The sequence below is a fragment of the Zerene cesonia genome, chromosome 10 (genome assembly GCF_012273895.1).
Source record: "Zerene cesonia ecotype Mississippi chromosome 10, Zerene_cesonia_1.1, whole genome shotgun sequence".
In the NCBI taxonomy this organism is placed as follows: domain Eukaryota; kingdom Metazoa; phylum Arthropoda; class Insecta; order Lepidoptera; family Pieridae; genus Zerene; species Zerene cesonia.
This window is the reverse complement of record NC_052111.1, coordinates 542497-555751: the sequence shown is the minus strand read 5'-3', so window position 1 is coordinate 555751 and position 13255 is coordinate 542497. Positions and strand designations below refer to the sequence as shown.

At 29.9% G+C, this 13255-nt stretch overlaps 1 protein-coding gene across 2 annotated transcripts in view; it reads right to left on the bottom strand.

Annotated features, from left to right (window-relative positions):
- Positions 1-13255, bottom strand: part of LOC119829257 — a 140520-nt gene that overhangs the window by 78220 nt on the left and 49045 nt on the right. The gene's annotated exons all lie outside the window — the stretch shown is intronic.

Genomic DNA, 13255 nt, shown 5'->3' with positions numbered 1-13255 from the left:
TTTCTATGATTGCTTTTTATGGAATTAATACTATATGAGTTTAGTTCTATGTTTCTAGAATTATTTAATAATCTGTTTTCTACGTTTGGATATTTAATTCCTTAGGCTTACATAGATTAGGTAAGCATATAATTAGGAGCATAAAATTAAAGTAATTTTTAAAATATCCTGTTGAAATTACAGCCCAAATTATATGGTTAGACCATTCATTAGAATTCTTTAGCCCTTTGTAATGGACTCAAGTCGCCTATGCTCATAACATTTCCATTTATACACAACATATCGACAGTTGGTTTTCTGGGAAGTTACACTTTACCGATACCGACGGTTGAAATTCAATATGCATAGATTGCATTCAGTTAGGCAGGAAACCAGCTGCAGGTTATTCAACCAACTTATATATTCTATGACAATGTCAAAAAGTATTAAGATTAATGTTACGAAATGTAGGAATTGAAAGCTTGAGAAACTTTTAGTTTGGTTGATTTAAACTTACATTATTGACAGCGAAGCTAATTGCCTTTTTAGGACATCAAGTATAAATTTTTTTGTTAATATTTAATCTCCTTTTTATATTACTACCTACCTACTAAAAAAATATTATTTAACCTTCTGTTTCTTTGGAAGACCGATTTTGAAATATAAATTAAAATTATGAATAATATGTATTTCTAGCTAACAATTGAAAACAACAGGTTTAATAATTCGGTGTGTATATTAATTCGAATGATCATTTAGAGTATTTACTGACCAGTTACTATCATTGAAACTCACTCAGTTTATGAGATCGACATGTATCGAGTAACATGATTCCAGAAGCATCTCTCGAGTATTCCAGATACGTACCTGTAACAAAAATTATATCATAAATAACAATCCAATCGAATAAAGGCGGACATAAATAAATCAGTAGCGTTACCAATCAACGCATCGCCGGATCGATTCAAATATATCTAGTAAAATATCGATTAATCATTCATAGTTACGTCATTACACACTTTCTACGATTGTAACTCGAACTGTATCGACTTTTAAATGTGTTTTAACTTCTAAATAGTTCATTCGAATGATTTCTTAGGTTCATATTTATTGATTCGAATTAATTCTTTATTGTAGGATTTTTATTTGAATCTCGAGTTATTAATGTATACAATAAAGCCCTATCATATATGCTTGTTATATTTCTGGTTGGTACATAATACGACTACTGAAAAGCCATAGTAAGGCCAGCTATTTTAACACTATATCGTTATGATATGAAGCTAATTTTATTAAATAATCGAATGATAATCAGTGTAAGTAAAGTCCCGTGTTCCCTACTAGGGCGGATGATATTCATCTGTTTCACTGATCGATTTTCTTTATGGACAAGTAGGTGATCAGCCTTCTGTGTCCTGCCAGACCGAGACATTTTTTTTGTGCGTCCCCACCGGGAATCGAACCCAGGACCCCTCGGTTCTACGCTAACGTGTTAACCAATGTATCAAGGAGGCGGTCGACAATCAGTGTAATCATTGTAAAATGATTGTTTATTAGAATACCCTCAACTAGTGTCAATCATATCACTTGATACCCTAGTAAAAGATTATTAATAACTTCAAACTTACACTTATAATGAATTCTGTTATTATAACTGTCTGGTTCAAATTCGTTTGTGGTTTGTAGATAAGATAAGTGTGTATTTAATTTGTTAATAGCTTTTTAAATGATAATGCTGTTTTGTGAAAGTGGTATTGGTTGGTTTTCTTGCTTATTTTTTATGGGACCATGTTGATTCACTTACTCCTCTAAATCACACGAATATTATAAATACGAAAGTTTATTTGTTTGCATGTTTGTTCGTTAATCACGCTGAAACTACTGAACGGATTTTAATTAAATTTAATATACAGACAGGGTATGTGCTGACTTAAGTGATAGGATACTTTTGTGCTGATTAAATGCTCCCTTGGGATAAGACAGGAATCTTGATATCCAGGCGGAGCCGGGACGAGTGTCTAGTATTTGATATGGATACTTTAAATAGTGCATGAAAAGAATTTGAATTATATTACTTTAAGAGTATCATAAGTTATAACAATATAATATTCAGATGTCTACAAAATACGTGTCGATTTAAATGCTATCTTTAAATCTACATTAAACTACTCAGAATACTAATATTCAATTAACCACGTTCGATAAAACGCAAATAGAACGAAATAAATAGTATCGCTTACACGTCTAGTCAAATATATTACAGTGGTTTATGCTAACGACAAACCATCCATTTTAAATCTAGACATTGGTCCTGCGACGATTTTGTGAGGTCACTATCAAGTGTTATGTCGGCATTATATATAAAACAAGCTATACGCCCCGGTTCCGCCCGGGCAATCTTATACGTAATTGAAATAATATAACCTATCCTATCTATTAAGTTGGATCAAACATGGTGTGCAATTTTAAATCGGTTGGGCAGATTAGGAGTCCGTCGCGGACAAACGATATGACACGTGATTTATATGTATCAAGATAAGATTAAGATATTAGTGCGGTTCCGAATTATCCTACTATTATTATAAGTTCGAAAATTTGTAAGGATGTGTGTGTGTTTGTTACTCTTTCACGCAAAAACTACGTAACCGATTGCAATACAATTTGGTGTGTAAACAACTGGACAACTGGAATAACATATAGGCAACTTTTTATCCCGATATTCCTACGGGAAACGGACTTACGCGGGTGAAACCGCGGGGCGCAGCTAGTAAACTAATAAATTGAATTTAATAAGTGATTAATACACAACCATTTTTATACCCCTCACCTATTCTTGCGATATTTTGCGATCTTCTTTCATCGATTAATCATATTTTAAGATCATTGAACCATACTATAGTACAAACAAGGAGCCTGATATCTATTTTTATTCAAATCAAAGCATTGTTCGACTTTAGTTCCGGTCAGTATGGTGTGGTTTCCGCACTCCGACATTTGATACCTTTTATACTTTGATGTACAGTTAGGATCATATATTTGTATTTCGATACGATATAATACACCGGTGTATTTTATACTATAAAACAATAATCTCTATGATTTTGCTAGCATTAAGTATATATACAAATTAATATTGAAAAAATGGATTGTCATGGTTATTTTAAAACCTTTAATATAAATATGAAAAATATTTTTCGGATATATTATATCTGAAGTGAAACAAGATAAATATTATTTGAAACAACATACTGACATAATATGATTTTACTGGATCCATTTAAATTAAATAATTTGAAATCCTAGTTTTGAAAAATATTGTAACTATTCAAATTGTGCACAATATAAAACATTTTACATTTTATGCATTTATTCTATTTGCGAACGATCGACCGAAGGTTCTAGAATCTTGACTATGAAAAGACACTTCCAGTACACCAGCAACAGATAAACGTCACAATCTGTCACAATCCTCGACAGAGACATTGACTTTAGACATTTGTCCGTCCTTGTGATTTGGCCGACGAATCTTGTATTAGGAAAGCATTATGATTTATTAATCGGCTTACAATCGGGAAGAGTTTGAAGATATTACCTGTCAGTGAACTTGTCAGTTGCATCATGTTTTGAGTAATGACGTTTTAACAAGAGTGGTATATTTTGTTTAGGTTGTTATGATATAATGCTTAATGCAACCATTTTATTACGTTTATTTCAATAAAATGTATTTATTTTACTTTCATTAGTTGGAAAATTCTGCTCATTAGTATAAGCAGTTTATAGCTGCTATACACGGTTCCATAAATTTTGTGAGATTTTGTTTATAAAAAATTGTTATAAATATGAAAACGAACGAAACATCAAAACGACATAACTATATATTTAAATTTTAGGTTATCGTGTATCCTGCTAAAGATTTCCTCTTAATAATTTGTAATCATTTTCGAGATGATAACCATTAACGTAAAAGTTATAGAGATGTCAAAATAAATTTTTAAACGTATTGTCTATCTCTCAATAGACCATAACCTGTTTTCTATCAAATTGACTTTGTGGTTATAAGTATCGGTCTACACTTTCTTTCAGCACAAAAAATTGTCGTCGCCACGAAATAAGATAGTACCAAAAAGGTGTAGAAATTAGTGACAATTCGTGATACTTTTGAGCAACTTTTTATGGGCTTGATTTTATAATATCTTGGTGTGATAAATTTAACTTAAGAGCATATAAATAAAATGTTACTATTACCTAAATGAAACTTAATTATAAATTCTTAAATTTCTCTTCAAATGCTACATTATTGACATATATTATAAAATAGTTAACACAAATTATGTTAATGCTAACAAAACGAAAAAACTTTCATTATTAAATAATCATATTCGAGTAAGTTTAAATTAAAAATATGTTAATTCAATGTTTAGGTAGCTAGGAAACGAATTGGGTTATTGCTGAATAAATCTCACATGGACTATATAAAATACTCGATAGTAAAATCCACACAGATTGTTTTTGCCGGCATTTTCATGTGCGCTCGTACAAACAATCTCTAACATTTCTCTCCGACTTTCCAAGTTGAATAACCCAGCGTTAACTCATCCAGTAATTACGTCAAAACATTGTTTAATGGCAGGAATGTTGCTGGCGCATGTTTCTAAACTCCAAGTAGGTTAATCTAAGAAAATATTCGCTGTCGCTATTTATTATTACATTACGAGTTTCTTTGTTTCACGCGATATTAAAAGATATTACTCTATGGTTACTTACTATCTTCTTTAGAGATATAAATGTTAAAATATGAGGCACATTGTGTTATTTTTATTCGATTAATTAATTATCTGATTGAACAATGACAAAATATGAATATGAAAGAATCACAATCAGTTCAAAACTCATGAGTTATCGGGTAACAAAACTAAAACCATACAGTCTAATTCAGAATCTTCTACGGTTTTGGGAAATTCACTTTAATATAAATAGTAAATTGAGTTATACATACATTAACACAATAATGTTCTAATAATTAGATTACTTCCTCTTGGCTGTTACCACAAAGCGACCTTGTGGTCTGGTATCTAGACTTGAGAAAGTCTAGCTTTTATTTAGTTGGCAATTTATTGGTTTCACCCATTACTTTTGCATTTCCTATCTAAATGTAATAAATTATTGGATTTTCTCGATCTAACTGGGGTGAGTGTACGCATAATTTGACGGATGTTTTTCATTAAGTTTTGGATTCATTTTATTTCTTTTTAACTTTAACATTAATTCTTGTTACAATATACATACATTTTAAAAATATGTATTGACTCACTAATTTAATTTAAAGTCTATATAATAAGTTTATTTCTCAAACATACAATAAACACATACAAAAAAAACGATGGCTAGATAATAAATAATCTGTATTACAGCTCCCGACGCCCTTTCATTGGTAAGTCACAGTTGAAAAAACACAATAATATATATTTTAATAATAATTAAGTCTCTGTACGTATACCATAAAGGCTTATCATACTAAAGGGTAATCATACACACTTTGTATAGATATCTAAATTCAGGTATATTTAGAGGTGATTTCTCTTTCAGATAGCGATAGAAAGTGCACAAACAGATACCATAATATACTGAATAGTTTCGCATAGGCTGAGTACAGCGACCTACTTTCAACTAAACGCACCTCCATTAAAATTAAATAAAGCTTAAGATCTATCAGTCTATACTACCAACATTTACATAGAATGATATTTATACTGATCGAATGTATGTCTAAAATTACTATACTTTTGTTTATAATGTGAAATACTTAGCTACTTGCAGGTGTAAATGGGAAGTACGTGTACCAAGCTGCAGATTCTCTTATTATTAAACAGAAATAATAATTGCATACGTTTTTATTTACTAAGCACAAAGCTCATAAGATTGGTATACGAATACATATTAACAAATAAATATATTATACGTAAATAGGTATTTGCTTTTTCAATTATAAAACATAAATTTAAATAGATATTATCATCGCTACTCATTTTCCCAAATATACAACATTAAAAGAAAACATTTTATTCCAAACCTTTACTTCTTGATATTTTCATTATACAAGAGGTTTTATAAATATCAATTTTATACGTAGCTCAATCAGGTGGGTGGTAAAGGTCGTCCGGTTTTACCCAAAGCAACACGTTTCCAAAATGTCACTGAATCGTAAACAGATCGTATTCTGCAGTACCACCTAGTAACAAGCGATGGAGTCTAAATTCACTATAATAAATTGAATGTGATTTATGTCCGTATTGTTTGATTGCTCTTATTTTAAATGTAATGTGTGAACTAGTATCGACCATATAAAAGGATCATTCAAATAATTTGTTTCTTGTTATTCATTTTAATGATTTTTGCATGACGAGACGGACGAGAATGCCATCCTACCTTATTCTTCCCGGGAAATTTGTTTAATAGACACAACATTATTAAAAATAAATTTTTATTAATATTTGTCACATTTACACACCAAGTCTCTAATGGCAGCGGACTTTACAGGCAATTTTGAACACATTTGAGTGTTTTAGCGCTTACAAGAAAAAGTATATGAAAATGTGATAAATTTCTTAAGTAAAAATGTATTATTTTTTTAGGCAGAAAACAAAAAGGGCCTTTATGTGTTACGGAGACTGGAGCACCCATATTTTCTTTTTGTACGTCTTTTTACGATTTTTTTGCGGAGGAGTGTAATGTTTGGAGTGTAGTATAGTCATATTAAAAAAAAAGTGTCTAAATAATATTTAAAATCAATAAAAAAATATTACACACGCTCCCATGCAGTTGACGCATACATACATTTCGTAGTTATAGAATTCGAATTTCGAATTTTGCCTACTAAACGACCGCTTATAGATATAAATAAACTTATTATATAATTTAGTTCTACTGCGATTGGAGATCGATGACACATGAATATGTAAATTGAAAAAAAAAAACTCGTACGACTAGGACTTTTATTACCATGTGAAATGTTTTTTTAAATATTCTGTAATAACATTATTGGGACATTAGCTCCGGATTCGATTTTTTGTATCAAGAATGAAATTAGAATTATTAGTTCCTATTCGACAGATTGGTTTCTTTCGAACTTATTGTGAAAATATATCGTCCTATTTATTTGAAACTAGCGGTTCGCCCTGGTTTCGCCCGTGGTATATATATTGCCTATGTCACTCAGTGAAATTGTAGCTTTCTAGCGGTAAAATAATTTGGTTTTTACATGAAAAAGTTACAAATATACACAAATATTAAGATACAAAAATTTCCTCTTTATAATATTAGTGTTGATTAGAGACAGAAAAACGTTTTCCAAAATAATATCATCATGGGAATAAAGAACTTACTACGACTGCGTTTTAGTAACACAGAATCTATATTATGAGATATCTTAACTGACGAATTTGTAAATACAAACATATAAATTTAAAACATGTACTTGACGTTTCTCTATGCAGGTTTGTTAGCCCCAAAATTATAATATAAGCCCAAGGCGAAATAGAAATTACATCCAATTGAACCGACAAACACTTTCCAACTAACATCACCAGACCACTGATTTAAACAAACACATGTCAAATGTAAACAGAGCTTTACTCCAAGAACATAGGGTACATTTTTGTTAATCAAATTGTTCGATCAGTAACTCATTACCTTTATAACTTTATGAAGTTTTATTGCTGTGAAATGACTTCACAGTACTTTTAACAACCAATATATGTGTACGTCAAATAACTGACGTATGAGACATTAATTAATCTGATGAAATCGAATGTAAGTCATAGCGTATAATAAGATTATATATATATAGTTATATATAGTTACAAGTATATAGTTATAGTAGTTGTACAAATTGCACTATAACAATCATTCCATTATAGTACACATAGATTTTAGATGTGTATTTAAAAGAGAATACTAATGTGCTTGATAATTTCTTATCTAAGGAAATTAATTAATTCTTGAATATTAATGTATCCTCGAAATCTTTTTACCAATAAACATAAATATTACGTTTTTTATGGAGCAGCATTTTTTTCATACTCAAGATAATCATTGAAAACTGATTTAAATAATGAAATTGTGCTTTATAAAACCTAGGTTTTAACTAGTTGTCAAAAAATAAAAAGGTGTATGCAAAATCGAAGGTAACGCCTAGTCTTAAAAAATAAAAACAAACATTTTACTTTCTAAATATTGAAAAATATTTCCTGCACACGATTGATTCAAGGCTACTGGTATGAGTTTAATTTAAATTAAAATATGAATGATTGTGCCCCGAGGCAGTTGGATATATTTGGTTAATAACAAATAATAAGTATAAGATAGTTAACTAGCGACGCGCTCTGACTATGTTTGAGTATTTGTAATCGCATTTCTACCATGGATTATATTTATTGTGTTCTCATTTTTCCCATCTTACATTTGTTGTAACTAATTTTAAAAAAATAACTAAAGCGACCGTCAACATTTCAAGTTAAGCCTAAATCAAGGTTTTAAAATAATTTTTCTTCAAAAATACTCACCTTTTGATATCATCTTCATAAAATGATAAAAAATAAGCAAACGACCTTTCAATGTAAACCAGATTAACAAATATTCCGCGGCAGGATGTCGTTATTGCTTCACGATACATTGCATATAATATTATTTATGCATTCTAAATAAATATTGAAAAAAACTATAATTTTCTATTAGAAAATAATTAAGAAACTTTTTATGAACACATTTCATTTTGAAGAACTAGTTTACATATTGAACAGTGCTTAAGGGCTTTGTTAAACAATCAAAAATGGGTTCGACTACGCAAATCGGTTAAGGTAAAATGGTAAAAAGCGGCATGCCCAACATACACTTACGCAGCGTAGTTACTGGTGAATTATTGTATGTAACCTTATATTCCATATTGTCTCCCTGCAATACTTGAGCAAAATAGGCTAATGAATTTAAAGGACAATTAAAATATTATTTAACATTTCAATGTTACATTCCTACTGTTAAACTGCTTGGTTCATAGTTTTAAATTTCAATGATGATTTTATCAATGATGTAAACTCAAACTATTAATAAATTAACATGAATGAAATGTTTCAATCCCACCAGAATCAAGAAACTCAATAAGAAACTGGTCCAAGAGATCCGGCTCATTTAAATTAACTTAAAATGTTAGAGGCTGCGAAATAAATTATTATTTTTCTCATATTGTTCATTGGTCCTCATTATGTTTTCAAAATGGCCTATTATCGTATATCATATTAGCATCTTCGTTTTAGTGTTTTTTGAAGTTTATACGGTCATCATAAGGTCAAGGGTGTATATCTTATGACTACAATTAAAATATGAGTCTCCATTTATTGTTGTTTCTATTTATTTACTTTTACCACAATGACGCCTAAATGTGAAATATAATGTATTTTTTCAAAATAGGAAAATACATTATTGAAAATGTAATGCGGGCTTAATAAATTAATAGCTATAGCAAACTTCTGCAACTTATAGTTTACTTGTCACGCTCAGGGCGATGCATTTCATATTTTCCCTCATATATTTTCATTCTTTTAATACTCCACCATGTTTTTTGTCTACATTGAGGTTCATATCAAAAACCTATCAAGAAGCTTAAATAAATTTCTTCATACTATTTAATGGAGGCTTAAGATTGCGATAATAGCAAACATTGTCTTTACTATTATTTGAGGTGAACGATTAATGATACAATCGAATAGTCACATTCCAGTGACATACGCTTTGGTAAATATTGAGTAACGCTAAAAATGTTATATAAACGCATGTAAAGATGGTGGTCATTTATTTTAAATTAAGGTCATTTCACACGACCTTGTTGGCAAAATTTGATAATTTTTGCTTGCAATTTCGTTCAGATAATATACTTTAAATCGGTTTTGGTAAGACCTAAATTTGACCCTAAGGCTTTATTAAAGTATAACACTAAAATGGGTACAAATATGGTTTTTATATCATACAACTTATGAACAAAAATTTATAAGGTGAATGAATGATAAATTTAATATTTTTTGGATCGTGTTTACGTACTTGCTACACAGTATATGGCATATGTGACGAAAATCATACAATCTGGTAACAAGCTCAACCAGTTTTATAGGGAAACATACCTACTAAAAGTCATGTTTAAATATTTCATACGATGTTTATAATAAAACATTCGGTATATCATAAACGATTCGATTTATAACTAATTCAAAACGCTAAGCTAATTAGAAATAATAATGATGAAAGATTACGATAATTGCATGACGCAATTATCTTTTTTAAGTAATTTTACGAAATTAATAGATTATTTGTTTGTATGTTAATAGCTTTATTATCAAATTTATTCAGTATAACATCTAATGACACCTCCGCCTCACTGGTATAGTGATAAAAGCGTGAGCATAGAATCGAGTGGCCCTGGTTTCGATTCTCGGTGGGGACTAAAAACAATTTCTCAGTTTCACACAGATGGCTGATCATCAACTTTTTTGTAAACTGGGTAATATGACAATTTTTAAGTGCTTCTATATCTATAAGAAGTCTAGTTGAATGAATAAATGTTTGAGTTTGAGTTTGAAAAAAAAACTCGATCAGAACAACAGATATCGTTAAATTTGCCCCTTATCCCACAAGAGGACTCTATGTCTAAAAACAAAGACACGTCTACAAACAATTTGATAGATTTATATAGACGCGTAAATCCAGGGCGATTAGCTAGTATCCTATATAGCCTGATAGGTCAAATTACTTTACTTGGTAAATGTTGTAACAGATATCCAAGTTTCGCAACTGGTTATACGCCTATCGAATACTAAGCCCAGTAAATGTTTGATTTAAGTTGAACCACTTTTACTCACGCTTATTTTCTAGTAATAAAAACTTTAGACGCCAGCAGTAGCTTATTTCAATTTAAATCTATATCATATTTATAATAGAACGAAATGAAATTAAAAAAAAAACAGTTTTTTCTAGAGCATTTCTCAATTATTAGAAAAACAATTTTAATTTATTTACACTATTTGCAAGTATCTTTTGGTATTTATATAAAGTATTAATAACAATTTAATCATTAATATTCCAGAATGTGTAACCTACTTTAATTACCAAAAATATGAATTCTAAAAGGAACAAATCAGATTTTTAAGTATTATGATTGGTTAAGTACATTCAATAAACTCCATTCAATTCACAGACGCAAACTAAGTGCACAACTACCTTATGATAATTTGGAAAATTGAAAGTGCCGGATATATGCAAAACATGAAGCGAAATCGGCCCTATTTTCAGGTAAATAAAGTACAAATCAGCTTAAAGCAATCTGATACGAACGCACAAATCGTTAAATTGATAATGGTTACTGTTATAAAGTATACCTACTAAAATTATTCTCTTCCGACGACCTTAAAACTCGGAAACGTACGAAGTAGCATGTGAACGCCTTACCTCAATTTGAATAAATTGAAACGCATGTATGTAGCGTTGAATAAATTATCGTTTTTACGTGTGTGTTTCATTAACTTTTTTTCTGCATCGGGAAGCGAAAAGTGACGGAATTAAAATTTAAAGTAATAGCTATATCTTACATTCATACATATTTATTTTATATTTAAAAGTAGCTCAGTCTTACTCTTTACGATACATATTCTCCATAGATTCTATGACTTTATTTTTGTGACTGATTACGTTAAATTATTCTTATTTGTTTCACGATATTATTCCACATGATATTTTCATAATCATGACTTGATTAAGGAACTAGTTCAACACGTATTCCGAACTACCAAAACAGCTAACAATATAAATAGCTTTTGACAACAATAATATGCAGCAGACATTACGGTTACCCGGACCATTAGCTTTCTTTTGTTAATCCTTTATTCGAATGATGTACAAATATCGACTTTAACACCTTATAATACGTGTATTATTATAGTAATGTGCATTGAATGCTAGTGATGTGTGATGAAATTGTATTGATGGGTTCATCGTGGGACTTTCGATTCGCTAACTGCGTATTTTCTATGTGAATGTTTTGGGAAAGGTTTACATGATGTGGGCCACAGTTCAATAGTAACACCGTAGTTATTGGAGCATGAGACGAACTGGTATTAAATAACTCGATGGTATGGTTTGTCTAGATTCAAGACCGACGTTTATTAATGCTTTATTACCAACTTAGGGTTAAAGTTATACGCATATTTGTCTATACGCAATATGTTTATTATTATTATATACAAATTAAAATTAATAAAGCTGTCGTATAAGTTTATTTTGGAATTGAAATATAGTTAAATAGCCACTGGAAGTATACATAATAAGAAATGAAACTAATAATAATAATAATAAAAATCATCTTTATTTAGTTCATTTAACATTTAACACAACTTTTTAAAACATGCATGTTATAGCTCTTATTTACGGATAAATATCATTCATTGGTAACCAATGAATTTAATCATATGAAAAATATTATTTTAAATCATAACATACGTCCAATATTTTAATTAACTGAGCACGTCCGTCAAGTGTATGAAAAGTTGATTATGACCCACTTTTGAAAGTCTGTTTGCACTGAAGGGTACCGATATAATACGATAAGCATATGTTTGCATGTGTGCGTGTATAATATGGAATTTAATTTATAGTTTACAACGGGAGGATACCACTTAACAATAAGATAAAGTTTTATGAAAGTGAGATTTCTTTGTCATTAAAATTTATGTTTGGTTTACATACATGAAAGGAAAATAATTAATATAGTTATTACTCTATTCATTCTTCATTATTCATCGTTTTTTCTAGACTATTACTGTCCTTTATTAAGACTTATTAACCATGGAATCCCAGACAAGAGTTAAGTCGTCCCAACATTAGCCACTATGTAGTCAAATAACTACAAAGTCCTTGAGATTCCTTAAAAACATATTTGATTACACAACAGAAGCGGTTTGAATAATTATTCATTATTCAAAATTAATATTATTCAAGATATACAAATTATACGTCGCGAAGCTCTCAAGGCGATTACGAAACACACTGGACAGCTATTGGGAAACTGCAAATTTTTCCGATTATATCATCAACTGACAATAATGTACACTATGAATTGAAAAACCAAATTATTTGAATACGTCCGTTAAATTTCCTTTTTCTCCTATAGATTACACAATTTGGATATTTGGTATCGATGTGAAACTTGAAAATGTTAGCTAATTTTGCGTCACATTTT